The following is a 12,816-nucleotide window of genomic DNA, read 5'->3' as shown; positions in this document are numbered from 1 at the left end:
GGGCCCAGCTAAAAGGCAGGGATTCTATTACTAAGGAAGCAGGGCCATTGGATATTGGGGAACAAGTAGAGCCATCTCTGGCACAGTGCTGCAGGGGTGGGAGGCCGGTCCCACCGTCTCTTCTACCCCGGAGCTCAGGTGGGGCCCAGAGGCTGTGGCCATGAGGTCTCATCAGAGCAACTCCACCATGCCCACCACACGGTTCTTTGCCAGGACTGGGGCCGTATTTGGAAGGATTTGTGGAGTGAAAAAGTGTGTCCTTGCAGAGACTGTGGAGTGGGGTGAATGTCTCCCACTTGGAGCCCAGCTGCTGGGTGCCAGCCGTGCACCCTGGCAGACCGCCAACCCTCTCAAAGTGGTGGCCTCGCTGTAAAGTGGGCTGGACGTTATACCAGCCCTGGGAGGTCGTCCAGGGTTAGAACTGTGCCCAGCACATAGTCAGCCCTCAATGAATGCAAGGCAGGGCATGCAGAACTCCCACTGGAGATTCGAGCAGTGGCAGGACCACCGCGAACCCACCACTGTCACAGGAGTTGGCACATGGGACGTTCATGACCGGAAACTAACTAATTAACTAACTTCTCTCCCTCCTCTCTCTCTCTCTAACTTTTCTTTTGGAATACATATACACGCACATATCGTGCATGTGTTTTATGTAATCTTAAAAGTGCAGCTTGATGCCTTTTCTTAGGTGTAAATACCCAGGTAACTACTACCGAGTTGAAGATAGAGAATGTTTCCAGGGCCGGCACGGTGGCATAGTGGTTAAGTTTGCGCTCCACTTTGGTGGCCCAGGGTTCATGGGTTCGGATCCCAGGTGTGCACTTAGCACCGCCCATCAAGCCCTGCTGTGGTGGTGTCCCACATAAAACAGAGGAAGGTCAGCACAGATGTTAGCTCAGTGACAATCCTCCTCAAGCAAAAAAGGAAAAAAAAAGATACAGAACATTTCCAGACCCCAGAAGGATCCTTTGTGTCCCCTCCTTGTTAGCTGCACCCCCACCCTGCTGAGATAACCACTATTCTCTCTCTCTCTGTAGACTGGTTTTGTTCTAGAATTTCATGTAAATGGGGTCGTCCAGAACACGCTTTCTTGTTTAGCTCTTCCACTCAACACAGTGTCTGTGAGATCGTCGACGTTGTGTGTATCCACGGCTTGTCCTTTTTCATTGCTATATAATACTCCACAATAGACCACAATTCGCTTAACCTTCCAGATGGTGGTGGATTTGGGGGTTGTCTCCTAGATTTGGCGATTGTGAATCAAGCTGCGATAAGCATTCTTGTTTACGCCATTGGGTGGACATGGCAGCAGAGCGTTTCTTCTTAGTAAATTTATTTCAACAAAACTAACTGAGCCAGTTTAGGAAAGAGTCGAGTAACTCAGCCTGGGGGTAGGGGGGCGTGTTGGTAGACGGAGGGAGATGTGCGCAGACGCCTGAGGTGTGACGAGCCCCGAGGTGGGGCTCGAGGGGGCGCTGCTTCCTGCTGCCACCCCCGGCACCAGGCTTGCCACGCCCAGAGCTCACGGCTTACTCTGCCCCCGCCAGCCTGGCATGAGGCCCTCTGTGACCCCGGCTTGTCACCCTGCACCTTTGGGGACAGGACAGTGGGCAACCCAGACGAGTCACAAGGCACAGACCTTCAGTAGCCGGAAAGTTCCACCCAGCGAGCCTGGCTCGTTCCTCTGAACAGGCTTCGCTCTGCATCTGGGGTTTTGCTCAGCGCCTGGGCCCGTAGAGCACATTCAAGGATCTTCCAATATAAACAATAAAACTTTGTGTACCCTGCATAAAAGTAATAGGTACTCATTATACTTAAAAGAAGAGAGAAAATTAAAAAGGGAAAATGTGAAAAATTTACTGAGAATGCCACTGCCCAAAGACAACTGTGTTGACATCTGGGGACTTTCCCTCTAGACGTCCGTCTGTACGTAGCTGCTGGTTTTCTTTGCAGCCTGGTTATTATCACACCACACGTATTATTTGACTTCGCCATTTAGCGTTGTAGCATGAGTCCTCCTGGTTCGTCATAAACCTGGTTTTGAGTGAGTGCACGCTGCTCCCCCGGCATCGACTGAGAGAGTCCTCAGTCTGTTGGGGTCTCCTCCCCTCCCCACCCCACCCGACCCTCACTTGAGCAAGTAGATATTTCTTTGCCTCAGGCGAGGGATGGGGCAGGGATAGCCTGCAAGTTGCTTCCTGGCTTTTGTTTTTCAAAAGCCTCAAGCTTTGGGAGCCCTGAGGACAGAGGTCTCCAAAGTAGGGTGTGCTGGGGCGCACAGGAGGGTGCATGGGGATGCTCAGGAGGATGCATGAGGCTGCACAGGAGGGTGCATGAGGGTCATGGGGATGCTCAGGAGGATGCAGGAGGGTGCGTGGGGATGCTCAGGTGGATGCATGAGGATGCACAGGGATGCATGGGGAGCAGGAAGGTTATGCGGAATGTAGTTCTCCTGTTATCTGTTTGCATAACCCATTCCCCCCTTGCAGCGACGGTGGCCGTGACACACTTCTGGCCTACAAGGTGTGCACAGCAGCCTGCTGGGGGTTTCTGGGAGAGCATTTGCTTCCCACCCAGCACCCCCTCCGTCGTCCCTCTTGCAGCCCGCAGTCTCAGCGGTGAGAGCAGTCTGTGGTCGGGGAGTCATTCGACAGCGTCTGAGCTCTCCACGTCTCCACTCCCCACCGTGCCCTGCCGTCTCCCTGTCCCCGGGGCTGAGCATCCGTGGTCAGTCACCATTCCCCACGGACTGTCCGCTCCAGGAGGGCGGTGGCAGGTCTGTCCTCTTCACTCCTGTGTCCCTTAGCCTGGAACTCTGCTCGACACGGAGCGCGTGCTCAGGAACCTTTGCTGACCGACTCGTCGGGCATGAGCTGCTGTGCTCCCCACGCTCAGCTGGGTTGACAGTTTCAGGTCACCTGCAGGGTCCAGGGAGGCCTCGGGCTTTGCAGCCCCGCCTGAAAGTGTAGCTTGTCACTTTGTCAGAGTGGGAAGAAGGGTGGTGAGTCCCGGCCCCTGAGCAAGGCTCTCAGGGCTCCAGACCCCCGAGGCGGCATCGTTTAGCGATCTGGGCAGAGGCTGATGGACTGTTTTTGGTCAGGGGCCAGATAGGGAATATTTTTGGATTTGTGGGCCATCCTGTCTCTGTCGCAACGACTCAACTTGACCGTTGTCATGTGGAAGCAGACACCGGCCAAAGGTGACGAATGGGCCTGGCTGCGAGCCAATAAAACTTTATCGACAAAGACAGGCGGGGGGCCGGACGCTGCCCGGGCGGCAGTTTGCTGACCCCTGATGTGGAGTGCAGACCCGAGAGTCAGACAGCCTGGGTCTAAGTCGACTCACTAGGTACCACTCTGGGGAGTTTACTCATCTTTCTGTGCCTCAGCTTCCTCATCTACAAAATGAAGAGGGCGTGTCCTTCAGGGCCCCGTGGGAGACAGTGTTTCCCCCAGGGGGTCCCCGTGAAAAGGGTTTGGTGAAGGGTCTCTTCACAGGGGGCGCGGGGTGAAGGGTGAGGGGCAGCAGCAGGACCCGTTTCCCCTCCCGGGTCTGCAGGGCCGAGGACGGAACAGCAGCACCAGGCGCGGTGCCTGCGGCAGAGCTGGGGGCCGCTGCCGAACGGACGGGGTCGGGGGAGAGCGGGGGCACAAACCCGGGAGCCTGGGAGATGCCAGCCCCCGGTGCACAGAGCCCCATGGAGAACATGTGTCAGGAGCAGACCGAGGGGTCCAGCGCGGACGCTGGCGATGACGCGATGTTTAAAAATCAGAAACACGTGTCTGGCATTTGCACACCTGTGTGCACACCATCGCTCACAACAGTCAAAGGGGAAGCCACCCAAGGGCCCAGCAGCCGGTGGGTGGGTGAGGAAAACGGGGTCCATCCGTGCGACAGAGCCGACGTCCGCCTCCAAGAGGAAGGAGATCCTGACCCGCTCCACCACGGGTGGGCCTTTGGGACGTCACGCCGAGAGGAAGAGCCAGTCACGGAAGGACAGACAGCGCGTGATTCCCTGGAGAGACAGAGAGCGGGATGCAGGGGCTGGGCTGGGCTGGGCGGGGTGAGAGCTTGTGTTCAATGGGGCAGAGTTTCAGTTTTACAGACAGAAAGAGCTCTGGAGCCCGAGGGGTGATGGTTGCACGACGACGTGAACGTCCTTAATGCCCCTGAACCCCTAAAGACGGTGAAACAACACGCACGAGTGGGGAGCATCGGCCACGTCACCCCGTGAGATGGGGACAGAGCAGCACGTGAGCCCCCTTCACAGAGGAGGAAACAAGGCTCCGGAGGCTTCGGGGGGCGCCCGGCTCTCCCAGGAGTCCCTTCTGTTCCTTGTCGGGACACCGTCCCCGGACGTGCCTCCCGCACTGGGGCTCCCTCCCTCCACACTCAGTCGGTTGGGGATTATCCATCGTGACGGCTCTGCCCGCCAGGTCTCGTCTGACCCAGTCGCTGGCGCCCCCTCCATCGGGCTGGGGCTCCCCTCCCCGCCGGGCTGGGTACCGTGACCTCGGGGCCGAGGCTTGGTTCCCGCAGCCTGTTTGTCATCCCTTCGTGGGCACTTTCCGTGCACGTGGGTCCAATCCCATGTATCGGCGCCCTGTCTTCTGCACGCCCCACTGTGCCCCACAGGTGACCCCGCGGACGTGCCTGGCCGCGTCTGCACACACAGACATGCTCACGTGCAGCTGTGCCTCTCTCTCCGGCAGGAAGTCTTTGAGGTGGAGCCCAATGGGCTGGGTTTAAATTCTGGCTGCACCGCTTACCGCTGTGCAACTTTGCACCAGTTACTTACCTTCTCTGTGCCTCAGTTTCCCATCTGTAGAATGGGGATGATGACAGAGCCTGCCTCTTGGAGCGTGTTAGTTTTCTGGGCGGCCACAACACAGGACCACCGACTAAGTGGCTTCAAACAGCTGACACGACTCTCCCAGAGCTCTGGAGGCTGGAAGGCTGACATCAAGGTGTCGGCAGCGGTGGGCCCTCTGGGGTCGCTGAGGGAGTATCTGTTCCGTGCCCTCTCGGAGCTTCTGGCGGGTGCTGGCATCCTTGACGTCGCTTGCCTTGTAGACGCGCTGCTCCTTCTCTGCCTCTGTCGTCACGTGACCTTCCCTGCATGTCTCTGTCCTTGTTATAAGGACACTGGTCGTTGGCTAAGGCCCACCCTCATCAGGGTGACCTCGTCTTAACCTGACCACACCGCAAACGCCCTCTTCAAATAAAGGCCGCCACAGGTCCTGGGCAGACAGGAACTTGGGAGATTCAGGCCCGGACGTGGGGTTACCGTGCGTTAATCTCCGCACGCGCTCACGACAGCCCGGGCACCTGCGCACGGCCCGTCCCGCGTGGCCTCTGCCGCCATCGTGACCCACGGGAGACACAGAAATCCCTCTCGTTGAAGCCGCGGTTCAGGGGCTTCTGTTCCCTGCGGCCAGATGTGCACGGCCTGAGCCGGAGGCTTCCGGGACCCTGCCCTTTCCCCGGGCTCCTCCTCGGTCCCCCCCACCCACCCCCTCGGGCTCAGTCCCACTGGGGAGGGCGCAGGCCAGCTGGAGACTGAGAAGCTGCCCCAAGTCCAGCTTCCCAACAAGGAGGCAACTACGGGAACGATTTTCTCTTTATCTCCCTCTCCTCCTCCCCAGCGCTGTCAGAGCATCGGAGCCTGGACGGCCCTTGCAGATGAGAGGGGCCTGTCCCTCCTCCTTGGTTTCAAGGACAGGAGAGCAGGCCTCAGAGAGGGGCAGCGACTGGGCCAAGGTCACACAGCGAGTTGGTGGGGGCCCCAGGACCCTGGCAGGCGAGGGGAGCAGAAGGGGCTGGGTGGGGACTGTGGCGCGCTGGGACACTCAGGGTCTGGCCAGAGGGAGTGGTCACTAGGAAGGCACTGGATCGTAGCCGTGTGGGGAGGCCCCTGCGTGACCAGGCCCACCTGAGTTTCCAAGAGAAGCTAAAATCCACGTTTGTGAGGGATACAACCTCGTAATTCAGAGTTCTGGAAAACACAGTGTGGGCCACACCAAGTGGTCCTTGCTGAGAACAGCGTCCGTACTTGGGTAACACGGTGCCTGTGGTGGGCACAGCCCAGAGGTGAGTGGGGAGGAGCATAGCGCCCTGTGTGGTGGGCACTTGGCTTCTCTCGGTCCCTGAGTAGCGAGGTGGGATCTTCCCGGCCTGCCTTCGTTAGTGCTCCGTCCAAAAGCCCCTTACAGCCCAGGGGTCTGCGTCAGCCTGCCATGCACGGTGTATATGTTGTGCACTGCACAAAGGCGGCCACTGCGCAGGCAATCCAGGCTGAGGTCAGGCTGTGCTTGGCTCGCTCGCTCGGCTGCTCATCCTGGGAGAGGCATCCGATCGTAACGCAGCCACCCAGAGGGCTCGTTCACCTAATTCCCATGGCGCTGTGGGCCAGGTGGGGTCCTCTAAGGAGACCAGGCCAAGGGGGATCAGACGTGTGGGAGGTTGATTCAGGGAACAGCTCTCGGGGGGAGGCGGGAGGGCCTTCGATGTGGGTCTGGCACCTGTGTGGGAGCCCCGGGAGCGGGAGGCGTGGAGGCCTCAGCACAGGCCTGAGGCGGTTTTTGTCCAGGCCGAGGGGGAGTCCTGGAGCCAGGCCCCTGGGGGTGCCCCACGCCTGGGGCTGCCTTCATGTCCCTTGCGCACTCAGTTGTTGGTGGGGAGCACCCGGGGGACGCGGGGCGAGTTCAGAGCTCAGCAGCCGGGCTGTCGGTCAGTCAGTCACGTGCCCGCGGTGGGAGACCGGGGGACCCCATGGAGGCTGCAGTGCTGTGGTCCTGGGGCGGCCGGGTCTGTGGGGCGCAGTTGAGAGCAGCGTGCGCAGCCCGGGGGCTCCCCGCTGGCTTCTGCTCCGGGTAAGCGTCGGGGCGGATTTCCTTTCTGCACCGTAATCGATCTGGAACAGAGGCAGCACAGAAATGTGCCCTCTCTGTGCTCTCTGGAGGCTCCTGGACCCCGGGGTGTTGCCTCCTGCCCCAGGGCGGTGGGTGGCCTTGTGTGAATGTGACAAAGGGCCACACTCAGTGCTTTACAGGGAGACGTGCTCTGGAGGGCAGAAGTCCAGATGGGTCTAAGTGGAGGCGCGGGCAGGGCGGGTTCCTCCTGCGGCTCCGGGCAGGGCGCGTCCGGCCTCTTTCGGCTCCTGGGGGAGCAGCGTTCCTGGCGCCACAGCCCCTTCTCATCTGAGACCCTTCACGCAGCCTCTTCTCTCCTCTCTGACCTCCCGCCTCCCTCTTACAGGGACCCTTGTGATGACACTGGGCCGGCCCAGGTAATCCAGGACGATCTCCGTCTCGAGATCCTTGACTGAGTCACACCCGCAAAGCCCCTTTCCCACGTCACGTTCGCAGGTGGCGGGGTCAGAGCGTGGACATCTCTGGGAGCCACTGTTCAGCCGTTACGTCAAATAAACAAGGTGGGGAGGTGGCGAAAGTTCCAGGTTGGGAAGGAACGTCGCGGACCAGCTGTGTGGCTCCAGCCGTCTCCTGGCCTCCCTGGGCCTGGTACACAGGGGCCTGGTCTCTGCCGGTCGACAGCTCCAGCTGTGGTGTGTGCAGCATCCATTCTCTTTTCACTGGTCACAGCTCGTCTGTTCTCCGGGGGAACAGTCCGTCTCCGGCTCTCAGTCCAGGTGCTGCACGTGGACGTGAACATCCTCTCCTCTCCAGTCAAGGATGAGCAAGGGGCGAGCCTGGCCCATCAGCATGGGTCATGACCTTGGCGGGGCCAGTGGTGAGAGCTTTACCTGGAAATTGGGCCAGGCTCTCTTTCTTCGAGGTGGCGAAGCCAGCAGAATGAAACCTGGAGCTGCTGGTGGTCGTCCTGCCTCCAGATAGGAAGACCTTGCTTGAGAGTAGATCTATAGAGAAGAAAACAGACTAAGAAGCAGAGGAAGGCCAATTCCTATTGACCTTGAGCACCTGGATCCAGCTGTACCTGAAGCTGGACAGGCCCTGAAATTTTCAGATACTGAGATGATAAATCCCCCTATTGGCTTCAGCCAGCTTGAATTGAGTTTGTAATTCTTGCTACTAAGAGTCCTGACTGGTGCTCCCTTCTTCAATTTGGGCCACCCAGCCCAATATCGCGGAATTAACATGCCATTTTGCATGTAGGCACCAACCTCATGGGGGCCTCGCTTGCCTGCCTTCCTCTCCCTCCTCTTCCCCTGCCAGCTATGCTGTTGGGTGATACATCGTAATGTATATTTAACAGTGGCTCAAAATCGAATTAATTTAGATCGGTTAATAAACTGTGACATCCGTTTCTAAATCAAGCTACATTTTCCTCTTGAGCAACTAAATTCATGCCTGTTGGTTTAATTTGTTGCTATTGTAATCCTCTAACGCTGATGAAATTATGGAAAGGTTTCTAGTGAAATTACCCAGATTTGATTAGGGTTAAACATGTTAATATTTTTCCTTCCTGGGAGTCTTTGCAGAGAGTTCGCCCGGGAGCGTGTGGTTTCCACCCACCGTGGAGCGCGAGCTCAGGGAGCAGACTCGTCCTGTCCCTGTTCAGTGCATTTATTGAGCTCTGACTGTATGCACAGCCCTGGATGTTAACGTTCTCAGTGGAGGGTCTGCACGCAGAAGAGGTTCTGAGCTTCTATGTGACAGTTATGGGGAATCTGGGGACACTGAGGGTCACCTCCAACTGTGCCTCCCAAAGGCCCCACCTCCAGTGGTACCAACCTGTTGGCAGTAAACCCAGCGCCAGTCCCAAGTAGGTGCACAGTTTGACCTTGAGCTCGACCCTGAGGAATTTCCTGCTGCCCAGCCGCCCTCTCCACGGCCCCAGGTGAGCAGGGACAGCATGAGGTGACAGGAGGGCAGGGACGAAGATCAGAGGTGCCAGACCCAGCAGAGGGAGAGAAGCCAGGCGGGGGCGTCTGCTCCCTCTGCCCCGCCCCCTCCCGCTGAGGTTGTGGGCCTGCCTGGCCATTTGTTCTGGAATGTGCCGGCCTCGCCCCAGGAGCACATCATCGCAGAGGCATCTGCAGTGCCGAAGGCTCCAGGCTCCCTCCTTCAGGGAAGACGGCCTGGCTGGGAGCTGAGACCCAGGGCGGGGACGTCAGGCACAGAGGGCCGCCGGGAGGGTCCCCGGTTCGGACGTCCAGCCCGTCCACGAGGAGACGGTCTCCGGGAGACCCGCGTTAACCCTCCATGAGCTGGCATTCTGGTTGGCGGCTCCTGAGCTCGACGCGCAGTCCCCTGGAAGGGCTGCCCTTGCTTCCCCTCGGGGAGCGACGGGACCACCGCCCTTTGGGTCGGCAAAGTGCCCACCCCACGCGGGACGCCTCTCGGACCCCAGACGGGCAGGGCGAGGTCCCGCGGCCGAGCCTCCGCCCATGCTCTTCCCCTGCCGGCCCGTCCTTTCCCTGCGCCCGAGCTCGGCCCTCATGTCTCAGCAGAGCCGCCTCCTCCCCGCAGCCTCCTCCTCCCTGACCTGCTCTCCCCCTCGCTCGGTGCTGCCCCTTGTAGAATCGATGGCAAATGGTGACTCGAGAACTGTGACATCGTTTCCTCACACCCATGCCCGCTGCCAGGCCAGTGAGAGCAGGACCCCGTGCCTCTAACCCAGAGGCCGCCCGCCAGTGGCCCGCAAATGGGCTTAGTTGCCCTCACATAGTGATTGGTCATTTTTAACAAATTAATTGGCATCATTTTAAAGTTAAGAAATTTTACACTAAAAACGTAGATTTGTGGCCTCTGTTAAAAAACTCAGAAGATCTGGTGACCCTGGGCCCTCCATTTTCACAGGACAACAACTGGCTGGATCTGGCCTCTAAAGGGGGAGGGGATGCTCTCCTTCACTTCACTCCACTCCCCACCAGTCCCTATTGCCCCACACGCCAGCCGCCTCACCTGTTTACATTGCCTGTCTGATCACTGTGGGTTTTGAGTTTCGACCCCTGTCTGGCCCTTTGTGTCCCTGGCCCCTGACTACACCTGTTGTGACCCTGGCAGCAGCCTGGTGGGACACATCTCCCATTTGTCAGACGAGGAGACTGAGGTTCAGAGAGGCTTGGTGCCCTTCCTGAGATCACACAGCCAATGAGCAGCAGAGCCAGGGTTTGAACCGCTGATTATGTCGTTCCTAAACCTGGGCTCCCTCCACCTCCACACACACACCATCGCTGGGCCCTTCCCTCCTCGTGTTTGGCTATTTGCCATTCCTTAAAAAAAAGGAAAATATTGACCACCTACTGTGTGCCGGGCCCCAGACAAAGCCCTGTGTAGCTTCTAACACGACATCAGGAGGCTGGGGAATCCTGCCTTTTCACTCACTGTTGTCAGGAGGGTGCGGTCAGGGTCATCTCAGCCGGGCTCAGCGTCCTTCGTGGGGGCCCAACATCGCCAGGACCCGGGCACCTTAGAGGCCGTGGCCTCCAGACCCTCCCTCTACCTCATCCCACGCCGCCACCAACCAGAGTCTAAGAGACGAGGTCTCCCACCTTCTGGAGTGTCAGCTCCCTGGGGCACGGATGTGGCCTCGTCTTGGTCCCTGCTGTCTCCATGCTGCCTGGAACAGTCTGGCACATAGTAGGTGCCCAGCAAATGTTTGTTGAATGACTGAAGGACAGCGTGGTAGCAGCGTCTTCCCATGCCTCTGCTGATGGGAATTCCACAGAAGGAGCTCCTGTGGCTGCCCCTCCTCTGGGGACTGGCATCCGAGACGCTGAGAGGTGAAGCAATCGGCCAGCGTTTGCCAGCTGCTCAGGGTGGGGCCAGAAGCAGAAGCTGGGCCTCTCCAGGCCCCAGCTGAGGAGCAAACCCTCTCTCCTCCACCCCCGTCCCAGCGTGCAACCTGAGCTTTTTGACACGGCAGAGCCGGTGGCTGACGTCCAGCGAGCAGACGGCCGCCAGCAGAGCCCCCACGGCCTAGGGGCTTGCGTCCCGGAAGGGCCTCAGCCCTCCCCCCAGAGGGAGCCTCCTGCTGGAATCCGGGCTGCCCCGGGCGGTTGCTCCTGGACAGTATTTCAGCGTTTGTCAGACGTAATCGTGGCCTCAAGTGAAATATTTAAACAGAACTTCAAGGAATCCAACAGGAGAAAATGAGTTTTAGGGGAAATGCACACACACACACACACACACACACACACACGCAAACCGAATTCTTTCCTCAAAACATAAGCTGGAAGGATTTTATCTGCTGTCAGAGGGGAAACTCAAGAGGTTTAATTTAAAACCTGGGCGGGCTCGCAGCCCCTCAGTGGGGCGATTCTTCCATTCTCGCGGAGTGAGATAAGGCAGTGCCGGGCCAGCTTTTGGTTTGGCTTCTGGAACTCCGACTGGCCCTCCTGCGAGCCCGGGGCCTGGGGCTGGAGGGTAGCTCCCCGCGGGGGATGAGACTCGAGATGACATTTATGCAGCCGGGGCCCCCGGGGGATGTGGGCAAGGCCACCAGCGGTGCAGGTGTGGATGGCAGTGCCCGGCCGGGTCACGGTTGCTGACCCCGGCTGCCTGTCACCCGTGCCCGCACCCGCGCCCAGCCCCTTAGCGATTGTGCCAAATCCAGGCTGAGGGAGACGTCAGTCAGGAGGATCCCTGGTACCCGGGGCCCTGGCACCGCGGCATCTCCATCTGTCAGGAGTCAGCCCCCTCCCCGCCTTTGTGGGCCCGATGGACGGAGGGCCGGACCCAGCCGCTCAAAACTGCGGCCTCATCAGCGCGCTTCCCCCATCCCTCCGGTGGGGCTTTTATTGGGTGGAAACTGGCAGAAGGAGAGCTCCCAGGTCGCCGGGTCCCCCCGGGTGCTGTGCTGTGCTTCCTGCCATCCCGGATCTCGTGGGAAAATGCCCACTTCCTAGAGAACAGGCTTCCCGGAACCCAGCGCAGGGGGACCCGGTGGCCGCGCGGTGGCTGCTGTCCTGGGAGGCGCGGGCACGTCGGGGAGAGCCTCTGGTTCGTGGTGGCCGGGCGCGAAGGGGGCCTCGAGGCTGAGCCGCAGTCCCCGGGGCTCCCCTCTTCGTCTCTGCATCCCGGGGACCACATGCCCCAGAACTCGGTTAAGAGCATCCCCCGCCGTGTTAGGGAGCCGACCCTGCCGTGCAGTCGGAGGCCCGCTGACCCCGGGGCCTTCTCGAGTCACGACGCCCCCCCCCCCCCCAGCCTCGCCCGCGGTGGCCTGACGGGTAAGGACAGCGACAGGCCCCCACGGGTGGCACCCTCCCCGTCCGCGACCAAGTCCCCCGCCAGCCGCGCGGTTTGCCGGGCGGACGTGCTTCCTCCGCGGTCCGCAGGGCCTTCCTCGCGCCTCTCCGGCTCTGGCAGCTGCCGGCAGCCCTGCACCTGCCTGCGCGTCCTCGTCCCCACCGGCCTTCCTGCACGGCCACCGGCCGCCGCCCTCGCTCGCGCAGTTCGGCAGCTTCGCTTCACTGAGTCTGCAAAGACCCTCCTTCCAGAGAAGGTCCCCCCCAGGTGCTGGGCGCACGTGAACGTGGGGACGCCGTTCCCCCCCGGACGCCCCCGGGACCTGCTCGGCCGGACCTCCCTGTGTCCACCCCGATCCCCACGGCGGCCACGGAGGCAGGTGCCGTCACAAGTCCCGTCGCACGAAGAGGAAACTGAGGCTCAGAGCAGCACGGCCGGAAGACGCTGGAGACGCGCGGAGCCCGGGCGCTGACCCGGCCCAGCAGCCGCCCCCGGACGCACAGAACCCGGGGGAGGCGCCCGCGCAGCTGCGCTCCTGCAGGGCCGGACGCGGGGCGCCCACGAGCACGCGGCCGCCGGCGGGGCTGAAAGTTCCAGGCGCATCCGCGGACCGCGCGCAGCGGAGGGGGAACCAGGAGTG

The 12,816-nt window shown here is 60.3% G+C and overlaps 1 long non-coding RNA gene across 1 annotated transcript; it reads right to left on the bottom strand.

Moving 5' to 3' along the window:
* Positions 1–3,786: 3,786 nt before the first annotated feature.
* Positions 3,787–11,053, bottom strand: LOC139084772 (uncharacterized). Its single transcript, XR_011542478.1, has 3 exons — positions 10,478–11,053; positions 4,802–7,879; positions 3,787–4,018 (listed from the first exon to the last, which is right to left on the bottom strand). It is a non-coding gene; the product is annotated as an uncharacterized lncRNA (long non-coding RNA).
* Between the last annotated feature and the right edge of the window lie 1,763 nt (positions 11,054–12,816).

Source organism: Equus przewalskii, chromosome 7 (assembly GCF_037783145.1).
Source record: "Equus przewalskii isolate Varuska chromosome 7, EquPr2, whole genome shotgun sequence".
Taxonomy (NCBI): Eukaryota; Metazoa; Chordata; class Mammalia; order Perissodactyla; family Equidae; genus Equus; species Equus przewalskii.
Note: the sequence above shows the minus strand (reverse complement) of the source record. Positions and strands in the feature narration are given on the sequence as shown.